This window comes from Cupressus sempervirens, chromosome 2 (genome assembly GCF_028749045.1).
Source record: "Cupressus sempervirens isolate cs-2001-9-10 chromosome 2, ASM2874904v1, whole genome shotgun sequence".
NCBI lineage: Eukaryota > Viridiplantae > Streptophyta > Pinopsida > Cupressales > Cupressaceae > Cupressus > Cupressus sempervirens.
In genome coordinates this window covers 321,339,272-321,359,424 of record NC_143119.1, presented here as the reverse complement: position 1 = coordinate 321,359,424, position 20,153 = coordinate 321,339,272, and the positions used below count along the sequence as shown (strand labels likewise).

The following is a 20,153-nucleotide window of genomic DNA, read 5'->3' as shown; positions in this document are numbered from 1 at the left end:
TCATAACTCAATATTTCCTCTAGGTGCTATTGTTACCTCATTTGATCAAATCCTCTTCATCAATCAAACAAATGATAGTACTTAAATCATATAAACAATTTTCTTACCAGCAAGTAGTAGGCTTGACATTAGTGACAAAACCATGATTGAAACACATTTATCATACATGTATCAATCTCTTTTCAACAATTGAATCCAAATTACCCATAATAGTGGGGACATTATAGTGGTATCAGAGCATGATCTTGCCATACTGTAGAGTGAAAGATGAAACAAAGTAATTTCTTAAGGACAAACAATATTGGGAGGGTAGGACTACAATATCCCTCTAGTGATGAATTTTAATTACAAATCACATAAAAGTCATAAATTAATAACAAATTATTTAAATAATTAATTATGATAATTAGTATGAAATTGTTATGTTAATAATTATAAGTATATAAGTAATATGTGAATCACTAAACTCTAACTAATTAATCAATAATAGTAATTTTTTTAAAAATTAATATTATTAATTAAAATAATAATAACTACATTTATGCCAATAGTGGCATGTTGTGATGGTTAAGTTGTTGTGTTGTTATCCTTGCCATCAAGGTTCAAATCTCATAGGGATGAGGTCCCCCATTTGCGGCCTCACTGGTTCATAGCTCCAGGTCAAAGCGTTTACCCCTTTAAAAAAATAATAATAATAACTACATTTATATATTAGTGTGATTGAAATATTATTCAAATAAATAAATAGTAATAAAAGTAAAATCATTAATTAACACAATTATAGTGGACAGGAAAGAAGTAAATTGAAAAATTATGTGGCCCTTTGAAGATTCATATCATTAGATGGCCCACCCATATTTAAATGGGAAAAAAATAGCTTTTCTTTTTACCCCGTAAGGAGAAAAATCAAAATGATAAAATTGAAATTGAAAAAAGTAGGGAGGACCATTAAATCAAATTCACTTAAGTTTATATTTATTTGTTAAAAGATGAAGATGGTAATAAAAAGATGTAAATTTATTCATTTACAAAAGGTATGTTTAAATTATGAATTGTGTAATAATAATTGTTTTATAATGAACTAATACAACACTGTAACTAGAAGATAAAATATATAAACTAAAATGAATATGATTAATAAATAATAAGATAAATTAAACTAATTTATAATGAGTTATGATATTTTAATGATGCATTTATGTTATATATTAAGTATGAATTACATTTAGAAAATAAAGGAACATTACATTAAATTATATATACAGATTTTGAGAGGAAGAATATTTTATATTTTAAGTATTAAAGAAAAATATAATTAATTGTTATATGTTATAACTAATTAATATAAATTCTATTTGGAAGTACTTCATTGCATGTCATAGTGTTACTGTAGAGTATGGGTATTGATATTTAAGATATTTAATTTATGGGTATTGTTATAAGATTTTTCTTTAATAAAATTTATGTGCAATTATTGACATTATTTGGATATTCCAAGTTTATTATATATCTTATGTTTGGGACATAAGATATGACTATAAAAATAAATGATTTTTAATTATTATGTACATATTCATTATATGAAGAATACAATTAGATAGTATTGTGTTAACCTATGGGGTTAGTGTGGAGATTAATGAGACTCGAAGAATAGGGTATGTGAGATGTTATGATCTCCATTTGACCACCATAGCTAGGAATCAATAGATAGTCTCCATGTGCCAAATTTTTTGATGATGTCAACATATGCATATGTGATTGGCCTTTGATAGAGGATGTTTCGTTGAAGAAGAATCTTAACTGGTGCGCTCTCAGAAAGATGATGAGGTGGCTATAAGCTAGGAAGCCCAATTTGAAGAAGGCCTTAAAATTGGGGTTAAGCTAGAGGGTAGAATAATATAGCTAGTTTAGTTATTGATGTGATTCTAACTATTTTTTTGTAGGTATTACTTGTCCCCAAACTATCCCTAATAGTGGTGACATTATAACTAAGATGCATGCTGACCTTTCCCTAATGATTGACACATGGATCTATAATGAAATAAATTCTCTAACAAAGATGGTCAGGGATCTACAAGGAAATTTGGAGGTAAAGAAGAAAAATAGAATGGAGCTGGAAGAAAAGGTTGGGGATATTCTGGACAAGCTCTTGGACTATGAGGGTAAACTTTGGAAGTCTATTAAGAATAGTTAGCATAATATGAATCTTATTACCTCCAATTTATGTCCAAGCCTAGTTAGCTTGGGAAGGAGAAGTGCAGACAAGATTATTTCTCTAGTGGCTATTTCTCTTAGTGGGGATCCTAGTGAGTGCACCAAGTAGAGCACTAAGAAGGCTATTGAGACAAGTCTTAGTTTGAATGCTAAAGTATCTATTGAGGAAGTGGGTAACATTGGTAGGAATTTGGCTAAAGAGGTGAAGGATCTTATCTAAGAGGCAATTGATTTCCTTTCTAGAAATGTGGGTCATTTTGGTCTATTGTGCAATACTAGTTTCTCATTTTGGTTGTAGTTTTTAGTTGGCACTACTAGTCTTTGTCTTTTTTATAGCAATAAGGTTTCCCCTTTGGGGATTTTTTTTTGAACTGTAATACTTTATATCTGAGCTATTTTTTATGCTGATACTTTAAAATTAAGTATTTATTTTTGTTAATTTCTATGGGCTTTGGGGTCCTCTTGAAACCTATGTTTACATTAATCCAAAACCTTGAGGCCATAATATTGAGTAATATTTCTTGGTGGGACCATTGCTAACTTTGGAATTAACACTTGCAAGTTATCAAAGGAGAGAACAAAATGTTATTATATGATTAAGAATACGTTCTCTATCTTTCATCTTCAACTCAACAATTTCTTTTTTATGAACATTTTTCTACCTTAGGCTTCTAAAAAGACTAAGTTCAAAGTACATTATAAAATTTCTCTTACACCTTTAATATATCAATATGATGAAAATGCACTTCTAATAAACAAAGAACAATTTATTTTGTTTCCCTACAAGATTTATCCATCCATTTTTTCTTCATCTATGTGTTCTAACTTTTTAACAATTCCTCTAATAGTTTCCTATAAAAGAAATATCAGCCAAAAGAACATATATTTTAATTTTCCATTTGTGAATCTTCTAACCTTCAAATTTATAAATTATTATCACTTTCTTCATTTGGACAGTTCCTTATTACTTCAAATTAATCTACAAAAATTTTAATTATATTTTCCTTCTACCTCCTTAGAAAATACAAAGGTTAATATATTGTATAAGACTAATAGACCCATATAGTTGGATGACTTTATAGAAGTTTTTATTTAAGAAGAGTGATATCATTAGAAAAATGTAACATTCATATCTTAGAAAAACCTCCTTAAGTCTTGTTTGGATGGCCAATGGCTGAGAGGAGTTAACTAATTCAAATAAAGATAAATAGCCAAAATAAAATTTATTGGTACAATCAAGAAAATCTTTATGTCCCCTCTTATTCTATAATATTATCCATCAAGTTTAGACTCCACTTGAATTGGTGTACTTTACCTTTTCATTCCCTACTCAAATATTTACATGCATTCTTCTTATATTCTTTGCTTTACACATTTCTATGCCCATACATGTGTACTCCTCTACAACAAGTTATCCAAAACTCATCATAATATCTAAAAAGTATGGATATTAATCAATCACTGGAGACATTTTGTTGACATCTCCTATGACATGTCCATCAATATAGTGTATGTGTGACCAATGCAATTTAGTAACTTTATTTTCCTAGTCTAAAACATAGATCAATCTAGTAACTTTATCATATCTCCTCATTGTAAGATACTACTAGCCATCCTTGACATTTCACATCTAATAGTTTTGAATAGTTTTAGTGTCTAATACCATATACTAGACCAAAAGAGTAGAAATTTAATTTTGTAAAATGATATATCTATTGATTGAATCAAAATTTATTTATATAGAAATTACATACAAGACAAGTCTAAAAATAGTGCATGACAAAAATAATTGTTGTATATAGCTAATATCCAAAAAGTAGAAGCTACCTTATGCAATAATGTGCATATTTGGTCAACTTTTATTAGGCAATAAGAGTTAATATTTAGTTACCCTTTCTTACACTAATTAATGATGTTAGGTTAATTTAACTTTTATTCATTTAGATAGATGTAGGTATTTTTCTCACACTTCATCACATCGAGATATATACATTATAGGCTTTGTACATTGTGCAACATTGCATTCAAAATATTACAATTAGTTTACTAACTAATGAAATACAATCTTGTGTTTCTTCTCATTTTTTTATCAATTGTAAATGTTGATTTTGGTCTATAGGTTAGGCACTTAGGTGCACAAAAAGTTATTAGAAATAATAAAAGCATTAATATTTTGTACAATTCTAAGATTTATCTATTAAATTATAATGATTTTTTTTAGTTTATTCTTATATTCCATTGTTAATATGCCTTTGCTTACTATAATTGCAAAACCTCTATAGATTCCTTGTAAATGTTTAGATCTTCACATGGACATAGAATGGTCCTTAGATTCACACTTTTCACATTTCTCAATTGACTTTTCATTATTCCTACATCTACCTCTTGCATGAAATGCATCTATGGGCCTTCCTAATATCTTTTTCCTCATTTTATTTAAAATTAAAGTGGCCAATAGAGCATCTCAACTTATGTCATCTAGGAAAGAACAATTATTTATAAGGATGAGATTAACCCAAGATTCCAGTGGTGACTTTAATAATAATAAAATCCTCTTCTTAACCTATTTTTATATCAACTTATTGTACTAAATGTCTCAAATTTATACAAAGTGAATTCAAACAATTTTTAATCATGTCTTTATTATTAATTCTAAACAAATATAACTTTATCTCAAAAAGAATCTTACCAATATGATTCTTAGTTTTGCAAAATCTTTTTTAGATTATATTAACTATTAGACTATCTAGAATAACTAAGATGGGTTTAATTGGTTGTCCTCATGTCCAGATGCACCAATTCAACTTTCACTAACTCCAAACAACTTGAACAATCTCATTCAACCACTCAGTCCATATAGCAATTCATCAACATCTTAATATTTTGTTGATTACTTAACTTTTCGTTTAGTATATGTTGACCGATAGTAAAATAGATAACAATAAATAGCATACATCAAACATATAATATTCACACATGTATGACACCAGTATTTAATATGGAAACCCAAATCAGGAAAAATTTCCAAGTAACATGCTACCACTTTCCACTCTTTTGAAGTAAGCTCACTCAAGAGCCAACCTTGTTTAATATTATAAAACATAATGTTAGGTGTGACCCTCTTAAAGGATTTAGTTACCCTATTAGTAGTGGTTTGGTTAGATGAATTTAATTCATTCAAATAGAATGTCACCATGATTAAAGGATTTACAAAATTATTGTTAGATCAACCTTGATTATATGATTTTGACTACCAAAATGGTTAAATAATATTAGTAGGTTTGATCTATAAAACACAACTCACATTGTAAATTCAGATCTCCATTTAGCTCATTTGTTGGTTCATTGACTAGACTTCATTACCATCTCTATCACTAATCTTCTTGGAAACCTTTCGAGAAATCACACTTCACCAATCTCTTCACTTCAACTCTTCTACTATTTTCTTCATAGATTATTCTTAAGATCACATCTCCTTAAGTTCACCAATCTCATAAAACATCTCTTATGCCTCCTTAAATAGGTAATTTTGATTTTTTCTACTTAAACATCATCATACATCTCAGGGTTAAGTTAGATCCATTGAATTTATCAATCATTTTGCCCTTATGTTCCTTTCTAGATACTTCTAGAAAATTTTCTTTAAATCCTTACCTTCGATCACATAACAAACTCAACTCATGTATTAAATATGCCAACCCATCAATCCTTATCATCTAAGTGTTTTGACAAATCTAAAAATTCAATTATGTCAGCCTCAAACATAGTTCTTTCACAAATTGTTAGTTTTGTTGACACTAAGCCATCACTATGTAGCTCGGTCTCTACTTTTTTGTCCCACTAAGCTTACACTTTCTCACTCAGTAGATACTATACTTTGCTTCTTCATCTTGTTTGGCCATAACTATCACTCAATTAATACTAATTTCTTGTTTAACTCATAAGTTCCTTAATCTTATATTTCAGCTCCTTCAATGACTGACCACATTTTACTAGGCATGGCTTGTGTTAAACTAAACACTTCCACACTTCATAGGATAATTGAAGAATACATCATCTTGTCAAAGACTAAATGATCAACTACCCATTGTAATTCCATTGTACATTCTCCTCATCAATTAACAACTTCATTAGTTCATCTAGTTATCTCTCTTTTCAAATCCTCTTGATCAATCAATAGATGTGGCACCCTACATTGTTAATAATTTTTTGTTCAGTAGGTTTGACATCAATGACAACATAACAATCGTTCCAATTGCATTTTTCAATATTAAGAATAATCTTTTGATTTCTTTCTTCTAAGACATTATCCATATTGACTTGTAAAGATCATATCTAATACCATTGAATTTTTAATTGTGCAAACAAAATCAGCTAGCAATGATCTCTTATCACATTGAATTTAAAATTATTTTAAAAAATTTCAAGATACATTATCGTCATCATCATCATCATCATAACCATTATCATAATGTATGTAAGACATCATACTTTGTAGTCAAGTCAACTTGGCTCATACCAAATATTGAAAAAGTATGATGAACATTTATGGCAAAAATATTTAAATTTTACGTGCATAAAAATGAATATATAATACTAAATCATAGATGGAAATATAAATTATAATATTAATGGAAACCATAACCAAAGCATTATGTGGGATAATCACTACAAAAAAAAAAAAACTGCACACCCAAAATGATCCAAGATTTGAATGGATCCATCAAATGAGCTACATGAATAAAACTTCTATTCTTAATAGTTGCACCACTCCATTGTCTAAGAAATCTCTAAGTTAACATTATTTTTCTTTCAACTCAACAAGTAAATGTATAGACATGCTAGAAAATATGAAGTGCAAGTTGTTTTTAAAACCATTTAGCATAAATATAGGATGCTTTCACTTCCAACTTGTTATTTATCTAGGCAATAAAAAATATGTCTTATGTTCCCTAAGCTTTCATTCAACTTCCAATTCTCCATCTTTCTAATTTGATAAGTAAAATCCATCTTAAAAGTTGTTATAAGTGTATGTAATAGCTTTCATGATAGCTACTAGATAGATAACCTTAAGCTTCTAGATTGGTTTGTGTTATTTTTTCTTCATCAACATTTTGAATCATACTCTATCATTCATTATTAGGATGAAGAAGTGTATGTCTGTTTGCACTTCTTGATTCTAATAATGAATCATAGAGTATGATGGAAAATGTTGATCCAAAAACAGTAACACAAATGAATCTAAAGACTTTAAGTTATCAATTGGTAGATTGTAAAACGATATTGAATTTAAACTTTTTTAAAAAATCAAATTGTGAATCGATAATTAAATGCAAAGGTAATGCAAACAAGCAATCATATTAATGGCAAATAATCTTTATCTAACGGGAATAAGCTGTCATGTAACTACTAATCAATCTGAAAGGGGAACGAATTCAATAATTTGAATACTAATACATCTTTCGTTTATAATAATTAATTTGGTTATGACTGATAAAAATACAGAAGATTTGGATATCAATTTGCTTCAAGCCAGTTGCCATTCCAGATTTGAGTAAACAGCATTACAAGATTATGGCTTTCGTTTCTACAATCTTCAAAATTAATCTCAGGGTGACAATTTACTCGATAGTAACATCATATAATAAGAATTAGCTTGCCCATTGAACATTCTATCAAAGATTCTCAATCTAATCATCAATTATATTTACAGGTCATTGGAACCATTGCATCATAGTACTTTAACGATTGCTTTGACTTCGAGCAAGGGGAAGAGGATAATAGAACTTTCATTTGATTTCTAAAGAAGCAAGAATTAAATATAGCTTGGGTGGAAAACTGATGCTTCCTTTGATTTGAATTGTATTGAAATGTTTTTCTAGCTAGATCCCCTTCATTGGAGTATTTGGCATCATGTTCAAGATAACGAACTTTAAAAAATCAATTTCACTACATATGAGCCATCTTATGTTCATATTAAAATTTTATGTTATTCCTTAATAATCATTCCAGATGAGACAAGAATCTCTTGTAAGAAAAGAGGCTTTTAGAGCTGAATTAATAAGAAAGAATCTGATGTCATGTCATTGAGAAAATGTTATAGATGCCAAATCTTTAGAAAGCTTCAAAGGAATAAGATGACTAGTTAAAACAAGCAAGCGTGTGCAATACTAGTGCCCAAAAACCAGGAAGCACTTAGATTTTGCACCCCACACAGGACGGAAAATAAGGAGGCCATACCTGAAACTTTTTAATATCAAATAGCATTGAAAATGCTTTCTTTCACATCTTGTGCAGTTCTCTTCCTGTTTGTCTCGCTGGAATCCAATAAACCAACAAACAAGACAAAGCATAGCATATCCTAGACGTATCTCAATGAATGCAATCCTCATACATTCTAAAGCAGCCTAATCGTTGCCGTGCAAAGAGAAACAGATCCAAGCATATGAAATGACAGATTTGCTTGTTTCTTTCTTTGACACTTACACCTTTTCTTTTGTAATGCTTCAACTCATTTGCTTAGCTTGTTTCCCATTTGTAGAACCCCGTCTTATTATCAAGTAATCTATCAAACATCGTTATTGTTTGAGTTTAAATTGATCACAAAATCTATGAGTGCGCTTATTGGTACTGAAAAAGGGACCTACAATAAAAGTCAATTTGGGGACCCCTAAAGCTTAAAATCTTTTTCTTCCTAGCTTTCCAACTTGCCACCACACGGTCAAGTGCTTTGACTAAGGAAAAGCAAAGGACCATGATGATAAAAGGTACCTCGCCTAGAAAGAATGTATTTTCATCCTATGCCGCCACTTATCCAGGTGCGCTGAAAACAAAACTGATATTCTAATGTTGGATCATAAAAAGGAGATTTGAGAATTTGAGTAACTCGATTCTTGATCTGACTTCAAATGTGTTCAAAAAGAGTCTCATCAGAAGGCTATTTTATAATAGTTGTAATAATCTATACTGTTTACTGGTTGAATAATCGAATGTCACTTCTCCTACCAGGACACAATGAGTAATCTGGACTAGCAATGTGCAACTTCACGGGTCCTTTTCAATCTAAAGTACCGCGTATATTATAAAAGTCTTTATAAGATTGATTACACGTAGATGGTAGTTGGTAATCTACCATTCTTGCAATAAACGAGGTCAATGAAATTTGGAAAACTTGTTCTCCCTGAACTAGAGTTACTTTGTGGTAAGGTGCGTGCGAATCAATAGAGCAAAATAACATCAATGCTCACAAATGCTCTTGAACTAAACAAAGGAGCAGAAAAATTAGGCAGAAAACTCGATTCAAACAATCTGCTGTTAGCAATTTGTGCATAATAGCGTGTGAATGTAAAGTTCGTTATAAAGTAATTCCTTCTTCTTGCAGCATTTTCTGCTTTTAGTTTAGATGTTTATGTTGTTTTACTGGTAATGTGGTTTAGATGTGTTTAACATTCCTATAAACCGAAACAATGGTAATTCATTTATCATGAGATAATTTGATCTCTCAACAGTTAATCTCTTCAATTAATACAACAGTGTATTATTTATGTTTTATGTTACAACAATTTCTTTATGTTTTTATTTTATGTTGTTTTAAAATTGCGGACAAACGTAAACCTGCAGAATCTACAATTCCTGCATTATTTTAAAATATCAAGTACACAATAGAGAAATTAGACAGATACTCTATTCGAACAGTCTGTTTGTTGCAATTACTTCTATAATATGCATATAATAATGTATGATATATGAAAGCCAATTAAAATATTCATTATCAAATGATATGACAGAAAATCAGATTTCCACCAAAAAGGATAATAATATCTACTGTGACATAAATTATCTAAAATGCCATGGATGGCTCTTTCACTATGAAGATGATCCTCAAATACACAACACAAAAGACATGGGAAGTCTAGCATAGATGTCGTGTATTGTCAGTATAAGATAAGAATCGTGAGGCAGCAATTAACACGTTGAGAAGATAACCTATTGTATGGCTTTTGAAAAATATCAATCCGGATAACTTTTTGTTGATTTTATATTCTGAAAAATGAGAGAAACATAAAAGTGTGTGATACAAATTTGAGATAAAACTAATCGACCTCAAAAGGCATTGATTAAAGCTACATAGATCCGTGACCAAATTAATTGAAAATGGTTAATGATGATAGATTTCTACGATATGAAGAGAATGTATTGGGAAATCATATATGTTTATCAATATTTTGAGTTACATTTCTAATCCATTATTCAGAAAAAGAGAACTAAAAGATTTTCAACTTAATGATAGATATTATAAGAGTGATTCAAATATAGTCAGTTTAATTGAATTCAGATACATCCTCCTGACTGTATGTTATTTTGAAAGTTAACCATTTGTTAAATTTATTGCGAATATAAGAACAGCTAATTGCGGTTTGGACTTATGGATATCCCCAAAAGTACTCATAACATTCGGCAAAATTCAAATATTTTCTCTTTTACTTTGCACGGAAGAACTGAAATGATAGAGTCTCAAGGTGCTACCTGAACGTAACAGTTTCATTAATTTTAATAAGTTTTTAAATGGTAAAAAAGTTCTGATTTGATCAACTGGTATATTTTCTCTATCAATCTTCCTATCATTTTGTGTTAACACAAAAGCGGCTATAAATAAATCTTCAAAGAATAAGATAATTATTGTATTGGAATTTTAGCGTAGGGTTTAAATTTCAAATGTCAATGAAGATATTTCAGATGAAATGTGAAATGGCGTCTCCTTAATATTCAACCTGAAAACCGCTTGGGGACATTTATATTCATTAGATCTGCAATGAAATTGTCTAACAGAAATAGAATATCGCTTTGGAAACAATCATTATTTATATGATCTGAAATCCTTATACATATCATTCTAGCCTATGCTGATAGTTCCATATTGTTAAATTTCGTGATGTTCTAAATTGTTGTTATAAATGAAAAAACACAGGTAAGACAATTGAACGAAAATTGTGTCGTTATTAACATCAAATTTTGATAAAACACATGAAACTCTGAAACTCCCTTTATAATTCTATTTGTCAACCAGCGCACTCAACAAATAAATGAGTATCTACATTTTGTGGACACCTAACCTAGGTTTTTCTGCAATTTGACTGAAATAAGCCATAACTGGAAAATGAAACGAGAACAACAATAAAAATAGAATGAGTATTATTTGTTTGATCTGCTGAGTATAAACCATAAGCCAAAAAGAAAGTCCAGTCTTTACCTTTGGATCTTTCTAGGCCTTTGAGATACCAAGAAAATAATCTCATTCCATCCCAATCTTCCAAACTGATTATAAAGAAGATATAAATGAAAGGCCAGCTCCATGAAACAGACAAGGGTATTCCATAATGGAGAAGAATAGCACATGCGATTTTAGTGTGTCGCACGTGCCCTGCTTCTCCACCATGTATTACCCGCCTCATCACCTATGAAAACCCTAATTAATCAGAAGCTCTTCAACCTGCACAAAAATGTCGGCCGGAAGAGGCGCGGGCCGAAGGATCAGAATGCTTTTGTTTAAGTGCAGAATACAGCTTTTATAATATGAAAGCCAACAGCTTTTCTGGTCATATAATGATTTCATTTTTAATATTGGGGCCCGTTGACAATAATACTTGTAACAACAGTCCTGTGCAGTCCAACAGACAGACATCCACTCACCTCCAATTTAATATCCGTCTGGTACAAATGGCAACGGGTTCCTTGCTTTGCAGGGCGCTTAAACCTAAACACATTGCGTGGTCCTTCACTTTTCTTCCCTAACTAGAATTTCATGCCCATTCCCCACCACAGAATTGCAAAGTTTACTACATATTTTACACACGACAGGAGAAGAACAGCTTTACACTCCTTTCCGTTCAGTGGAATAATGACTGATTTTTCTTCGTGATGTGAAACGAACTTTACGCAATACGCTGTAATGACACGGACGTGGCATCTGCTTTCGACGAGATAAAGGGATATATTTTAAATGATAAATAATATTCATGGAGTTAAAAGGGATATATTTTAAATGATAAATATAATTCATGGAGTTCGTTTTGTTGTCTCTTGAACGAGTCAATGTTATGTTTTGGGAGGTAAGAGTTAAGGGTCTATCCTAGGTATTCGTCCTCGGAGAATTGTTAAGTGACTTTAAGAACTTCAATATTAATGTTGAATGGTGTGGTAAGGAAATATAGAATAACTTTTTATGTTCCATGTAATCATAATCTTGTCTCTTTTTTTCAAATTACAATATTTTTATTCAATGGACAATGCTAGGTGACAAACATTGCTAGATTAAGTAATCAAGTGTAATACAATCACCTTCACTATTCATGCTCAATCAATTGAACTAATATCTCTCATTAAATTCTAACATTTTGTTCCTCAAATTACAACATTTTTTTTTCAATAAGCATACCATTAACCTAGCTACGTGATGAACATTGCTAGATTACATAATCAAATAGAACACAATCACCTTCACCACTCATGGTCAATCTCATTGAATGACAACTTTTTAATTCAATGAACATAGCATTAGCCTAACTTGACAATGAGTATTGATGGATGATGTAAAAAAATGAGTATTCAATTGCTTTCACTAGTCATACTCAATCAAATAAACTTTCACCTTTCCAATCACTGAAAGCACAATTACCCTTATTAGAGGAAAGGATACACCACTTGAGCTTCTTCTAATAATTGTTATAGAGCTTAGTAATTTAATAGTCAAAACTTTTAGTAATATACACCAATAGTTTTTACTTTTATGTTAGCATTAATGATGGCTACCTATAATTGAATAATATGTATTCCTTAGATATAAACAATGACAAATGAAGGGGTCCAATATAAGTGCACGAATAAAATATAATTGAACACATAAATATGGACCTTACTTTTTAATATAATTATTTTAATACACTTAACAAAAGGAAATATACTGATGTAGCATAATATTTGATAATAAGACTCTAAAACAATCTAAAATTTCTATATAAAATTACGAAAAGAGGATGTACACTCAACACATCTAATTATAACCTTTTTATAGAATTTAATAAGAAAATAATTGTAATAATCTAAAAATTATATATATATAAAATTCCACCTTGTGGAAAATTGAGCGATGTTAGCTTCTATGACCTTATCAATCGAGTCTTTTGGAAAGAAGACAATGTTCACTGTACAAGTCTTGGCCATGAAAGCGATGTTCGTTATCATACCAGTGAATCCAAAACAGCTGGTCTTCGGTCTTCAACAACTTCGTTGAACGTAGTGTCATCCTATCGTAGTGATTTCGTAATCCGAGTTCTTTAATTGTAAATTGTTTACACTAATAATGTAGTACCTATGTAATTTAATGCCCAAAAACCAAAATGGTAGATGACAAACTTGGTCTGGACCTCTAGTATTATTATTATTATTTTAAATATAGAAAAACCTCTTAATTATTTTGTGACCGAGATCCGGGTTTTTATGATTAGAATATATTTTGAATCCCGTGTATATTATTGTGAGTACGCAGTTGGACAGACAAAGTGGGGCATACGAATTGACAACAATAAATTCTTCTTGACCTACCTAAAGAACAACCTTGCGTTCACACCAATCTTAATTTTCCAGGCTGAATAAATAGTTTTCTACACGTCGTGGAAACTCGATGGCAACGACCTTTCATCTTTTGTTTTATTTTCCCGGCATCGTGTAGAATCAAAATTCACATCTGCAATAGAGAACAATAATTACAGGATCGAAAAATATATTACGAAATATCCTTCTGATGTTTCTACTGTGCCATGATTGGACTAGTTTATGTTGATACGATGGAAAGAGAATTATGTCGTTTGCCTACTTAAGATATCAATCATACACACAGTCGAAGTCACTTGCATTGGGATATCTTTCTGTATACCAAAGGAGCTCAAACAACAAGAACATGAAGATTTACCCCCGACAGCTTGGGATCCCTTCCCCGTGGCCTGGAGTTCATCTACACAGTCCTCTGCAAGAGTTATCGAAGCCACCATATGTGATTCTTATTATAATGAGCATATATACTGTTGAAAATATTCTATTAGGTTTGTTGGTAAAATAAAAAAATGTAGACCTGTGTTTATTGTAAAAAGTGAACGGCTGCTCTTTCTTCAAAAATCATTTTCATTTTTTAATTTAACTTTTCAATTATTCACTATGTACATTATAGTTCATTACTTTTTTTTTACTCGTCTTTTTTTCCCTTTTAGTTCTTTCAGCATTTTCACCATGTCTTGTCATTAAGTCCGGATTGTTGTTGATTCATCATTGCTATCTCATGCATAATTTTCTTCCATCAGAAAGATGCCTTTTTATCATTCTTGATGTACATCATCGACTTATAGGCATTGTCATAGAAGGATTTAGTGACCACTTGCATCTTCTAACCCAACAAGGGAATGAACCCTTCAATGAATCACCTCCTCTTCAACATGTTGGCTAGTTGATTCTTCAACTTTACCAATAATCCTTGTAGACTATGATTGCAAGCACGTACAATCTCGCTCTTCAATTGGTTGGTATTATAAATTTTAGTGCAACAATTTTTTTGTCATCTTCTAGCAATTTAAATTTATGGTTGAACTTCCTCCTATGTGCATCCCAAGAGGCTATGGATGAAGCATCTAGTTCTATGAGTCAATGGATGGTTGTTCCCCATACTTTTGTATAAAATGCTCTGAACCAATAGTTCATTTGAACATGTTTGTTTACTACCCAAGTTATCTTGTACATCTTTTGGTACCTTGTAGCATGCTCAAACCCTTGAGTAGCTTCTATTGATCCACATTCAGACTCATCAAAGGATTCATCATCCTTCTTTCTTGCTTACCCCCTTGTCCATTAGACCTAGTAGATTATTGAAATTACTACTTTTTGTACTTTTCTTGCACTCTTGGCCACCTTTGTGTCCTCTACAGATCCACCTCTAGTGTTCCCAACACCTTAGATATTTTTAGGCTATGACTTGTACTAGTATTCCTTCTATCGAAGTGTCTCTAGTTCAGATTCCCTAATGATCGGTTCTCCTAAGATAGATAAAATCTTAATGTGATTCAATATGTACATTAGTTAAAGATTTCCTTCTTCGTACTCCTCCTCTAAGTGGTAAATTTCTAGTAATTTCTTATAATCCTCTTCTCTAGTCTTGTTCTGCAATTCTTAGTATTGCATGATTACTGAGTCTTGACCATCGTGTGGCCTCTTATCGCCTTTATTGGGATCCACAATCATGAATCATGCAATGTTGACTAGGATTTTTGCAAGGTAATATTGCCAAATATTTTCAATTACACCTATCGACTTTTAGACATGAAGTAAAAACATAGATGGTAGTTTATAAAAAATATAGGAGTAAAATATTATTTATTTTCTCATGATACATTACATAGAAGAAAACAAGAGATGCTCAACCAAGGATTAAAATTTACATGATGATATTTTATGACCTTCATTTCCATTACACAACCATATTTAACGAACCTGATAATTGCCAAGAGGAATGCAATCATAAAATTGTTAGGATGATTGTGTCTCAACCTTTGAGTCCAAACATGTTATTTTATGTGCTTAGTTATTTTATCCCACTTTAGAAGTATTAATGCTATTAAGTTAGATTTATAAGTTTCTATCTTGAGTCTGTGTAATGATTATGGTAGTTACTATTTCTATGAAAGAGTCGTGATGAGTTAATGTTTGACAATTTAGAATTTTTTTGCAGATTTCACTATTGACTAGTGGGGTGAGGTAGGTGTTGCATATGGAATGTTAACTATTATAGTTGATATATTCTTTGTTGCATTGGAAGCTTCTATGTACAACATGTTGTTGGTTTAGCATGTTGAAACTACATACCTCTTTTGTATTAGAGATTGTTTTGGAAACCATAGACTTTTCCCACTTGAGTTTGGCTCTATAAACATGTAGCTACTTAGCTCATTGGATGTGGTTAGATTGGATATGTTCTAAGGAGCACATATATATCAATTAATCTCTACATTTTTTGTTGTATCATATATTCTCTAGATTTCTTTACTATTGTAATTTCTCTTGATAAGCATTGGCTAAAAGATTGTATTATAATTGTTGTGGTTCGTGATAATAAAATTGATTTTTTCTTCCAGAGGGTGGCTTTTTCCTGAAAACATTTTTTTGACATATATCAAGTGATGTGATAAAATTAATAGAATGAAGCATTATATAACACTCTACTAGGGGCACAAGGGAGATCAACCTAAAATTTACAAAAAAAATTATGAGTTTACAAATAGTAGTGTAACAACAATGTGGAATCATGTAACCATAAGATAACATGAGCTTGCAATACAACACAAACATAGATTACAAATCTCAAGGGTTTTATTATATAGAATTATGTATATGATGAAATATACTAAGTATAATTATAAAAAACAACTTCACAAAATGTAGATGAATGATCAAGAACATTATCACATATTAGAATCTCAAGAGAAACCAATACAATATTCAATTACATAAGACTCTACATCTAGTGCACATATCATAAGGTATGCAATATAATCAAAGTATAAAATAAAAACACAAAATCTCAAAAAGACACCCTCAAAGCCTCTCTATACAACCCCTATGGCAATTGTAAATTGCACAATACCCAACAAACACATGGACAATGAATACATTTTACCTATAAAAAAATTAATGAATAAAAGTCAACTTACCTTTAAAGGGTTTATCTTGACTACAAAATATATTATTTAAATGTTTCATAAATGTTCAACTTTTTACTAATATATTGTTTCAATAGATTCCCATTATATGATAAATTCACTCATAGAAAGTATCGATTATGTACTTAATAATTCTTTAGTTTCCATCTCTTTGTATTTTGTTTAACATTATATTTAAATAAATATTAATTTAAATTCAATCTTCATATAAAATAACTTTAGCTTTTGTTAAACTAATAAATATCTTAATTTTAATATTTACTAAACTTAATTAGAACAATTTAAAATTTTCTCATTAAATTAATTAGCCTAATTCAATTTATTTTAATTAAATTTTATTTTATTTAAAATAATTTTTATTTATATATTTTTATAAATCTAAAAATAAATAGATACTATCTTAACTTCTTTTTTTTTCAATGCAAAAGTGTAACTAATTTTTTAGATCTGAAAATAAATAAATATTTTTTTTAGAAATCTATAACTAAATAAACAATATTTTTTTATTAAAAGAAAAGGTAAATAAGTCATGCGAATTAAGTTCCCTTAGTACTTTACAACATCCCCAAATTAAAAATGAAGATCATGACATATAGAATAATTATATAACAAAACAATAAACCATGGTTCATGATAGAAAGCCTATTGTTTCCAAGTATGCACTAAGTACACACATTCTCTAGGAGGGAATAATTATAAAAATCACACATTCATTTGGGTACATATATAATCTTTGATCCAAAGGAGTAGGAGTTGTAACCACATACATCACCAACTAACAAATTGTAGTTCTCCTAAACTTTTATTATATGGTGAGGGAGGTCAACACAACTAATTCAAACTTTCAATGGTTTCCTCACCAAAGTAGCTATGAGAGTGTGGAAATAAAATATAAGACAAACTTGGTGATCTAGTTCACCAATATAGATATGCAACTGTGGAAAGAAAAGAAAGATTGTGAATCCAATAGGCTAGATTGTTGTATTATGGTAATTAAAATCTTCCCAAAGAAAGAGGGAAGGATAAATTATGGTCTAGAAAGCTAAGTTTTGCAAGTCAATTCTTCCTTGAATGTTTTGTACACTAGGGCCCATTTAAAATTTTGTAAGCTTTGGGGTGGCTTACAATAAATTTGATCATAAGGTTGTCATAAGGAATCAATCTAACAAAAATCATTGTTTGTATATGGACCTATAAAAATTATCAAGCCTAAGGAAAGTTTTATCTTCATATGAATTAATAAAGGGGATCAATCATGTTTCATGTTTACATTTATGCAAAGTTGATTTGATAGTAACCTACAAGTTTAAGCTATTGCATAATCTAATGGATGCATGCATGATGAAAATAAGTTATGGATATGGATTCACTAAGCTATGAATAGTTTTAATTGCACATCTGGACCTTGGATAACTAATCCCCCCCCGTTATTCTAAATAATTCTAACAAATTTGAGCTATCTTAGAAGAAATAATTGCATTTGTAAAGAAGATGTATAGTTTAGACTTGGCACACTAATGCTTTGTCCTGATACTAAAGTGTACAAATCCAAGACATTTTTCATAACTCTAGATTCTTGCACTATTTCATGGCCAAATAGGAAAGTATCATCTACAAAATATTGGACTTTAAACTTGATTTTCTTTCAATACCTATCATATCATGGATTTAACTATATGAGTCTTAATTATCAAGTAGTGCTCTGAAGGTATGGATATCACACGTGATTTTTTTGAAAAAATTATGGAAATGATAATTATCTGACAAAAGTTGTGTTGAGATCTATCATGGAGATGGCTATCAAAAGAGAACCCACAAATGATGATTCTATTATGCACCTACAATATTATGAATGCTTAGTTGATGTGGGATAGATATACCCTTTTAAGTAACTTTAGAGCAACTTGCAAACTACAATCTAGTTCAAAAAATTGAATTCTTGATTTATTTGAATCTTTCTCATAGTTGTTCATCATCAACTTTATTTCCAAAGAGTAATTATACCCAATTTATTTACCAAAATAAGACATCTTAAAAAAGAAGAAAGGCCTAGCATATGATACAATAAACATGTACTAACTCTTGATAAAGAACAAAATCATATAATTGTGTACAATTACATATTATATACCATTTAATTCAAAGTTTAACATCTATGAAATCCTAGATCAACTTATGTGATGTAAAAAATAGATTGTACCAAGATTTACAGATCATAAAATAACATATTTTTCCTTATGAATAATTAATGCATCATAGCAGTATGGTTGTAGTGTAGGCATCTTGGACTACATTCCCAAATCATCGTCAATGTCATCTTCGTCTTCATTGCTACTATATCTATCACTTTCATCAACATCCTAGCATTTGTGTAAATTTTAATTCTTACTACTGACATTAGACAACATAAGTGTTCCAATTAAATTATTAACTACAATTTTTACCTAAAGATTGAACTCATAAATTAAGGAAATAAATATTTATAAAATAAGAAATTGTAATTTTCTCATCTCCTACTATAATAAATGTACAATCTAGCCAAATAAGACTTGATAATGATTCTTACTTTTTAAAATGAATCCAATCTAGTGTAATTTCATATCTTATTGAAAAATTAAAAGCACCCTCAATATGTTACAAGTAACATTGAAAGAATATGTTGATGTAACTTCTAGAAAAGATTACCAACATTTTCACCAACTAAAAAATGAAGATAGTAAGCAGCTGAAATGAGATAGATAATCACCTAGGCTATATTACTATATATAGAGCATACTTAGTTTGGGGACTTCTTGAATTATTGTCCTGATCTAAATGTGTATGTTAACTATGATTAAATAATGAAGGTAGCCACCAAGAAATTCAGCATAACAATCTAGAAATTGCAGCAAGAAGTTAAACAAATTTAGAGAATTGATTGAATTAGGGATACATATGGCATGCCTTAGGAAATGGATGTAGAGAAAAGAGAGGAGGCTTGATGTCGATAGGATGATTCAAGTAAGAGAATAAGATCTAGAGAAGAATCATTTTTTGTGGGTCATATTGAAGAGATACCTTGAGAAATATATTTTTCAAAGTTCCTTTTCATAATTTATTCCAAATTGAAACTTCTTTTACATCATGGAGAACTATTATTTCTATCTTTGTTAACTTTCACAACCTATGGGAGTAGAGAAA

At 30.1% G+C, this 20,153-nt stretch overlaps 1 long non-coding RNA gene across 1 annotated transcript; it reads right to left on the bottom strand.

Annotated features, from left to right (window-relative positions):
* Positions 1-11,185: 11,185 nt before the first annotated feature.
* On the bottom strand, positions 11,186-12,127 carry LOC149572406 (uncharacterized). Its single transcript, XR_016359109.1, has 2 exons — positions 11,905-12,127; positions 11,186-11,704 (listed from the first exon to the last, which is right to left on the bottom strand). It is a non-coding gene; the product is annotated as an uncharacterized LOC149572406 (long non-coding RNA).
* Positions 12,128-20,153: the final 8,026 nt, after the last annotated feature.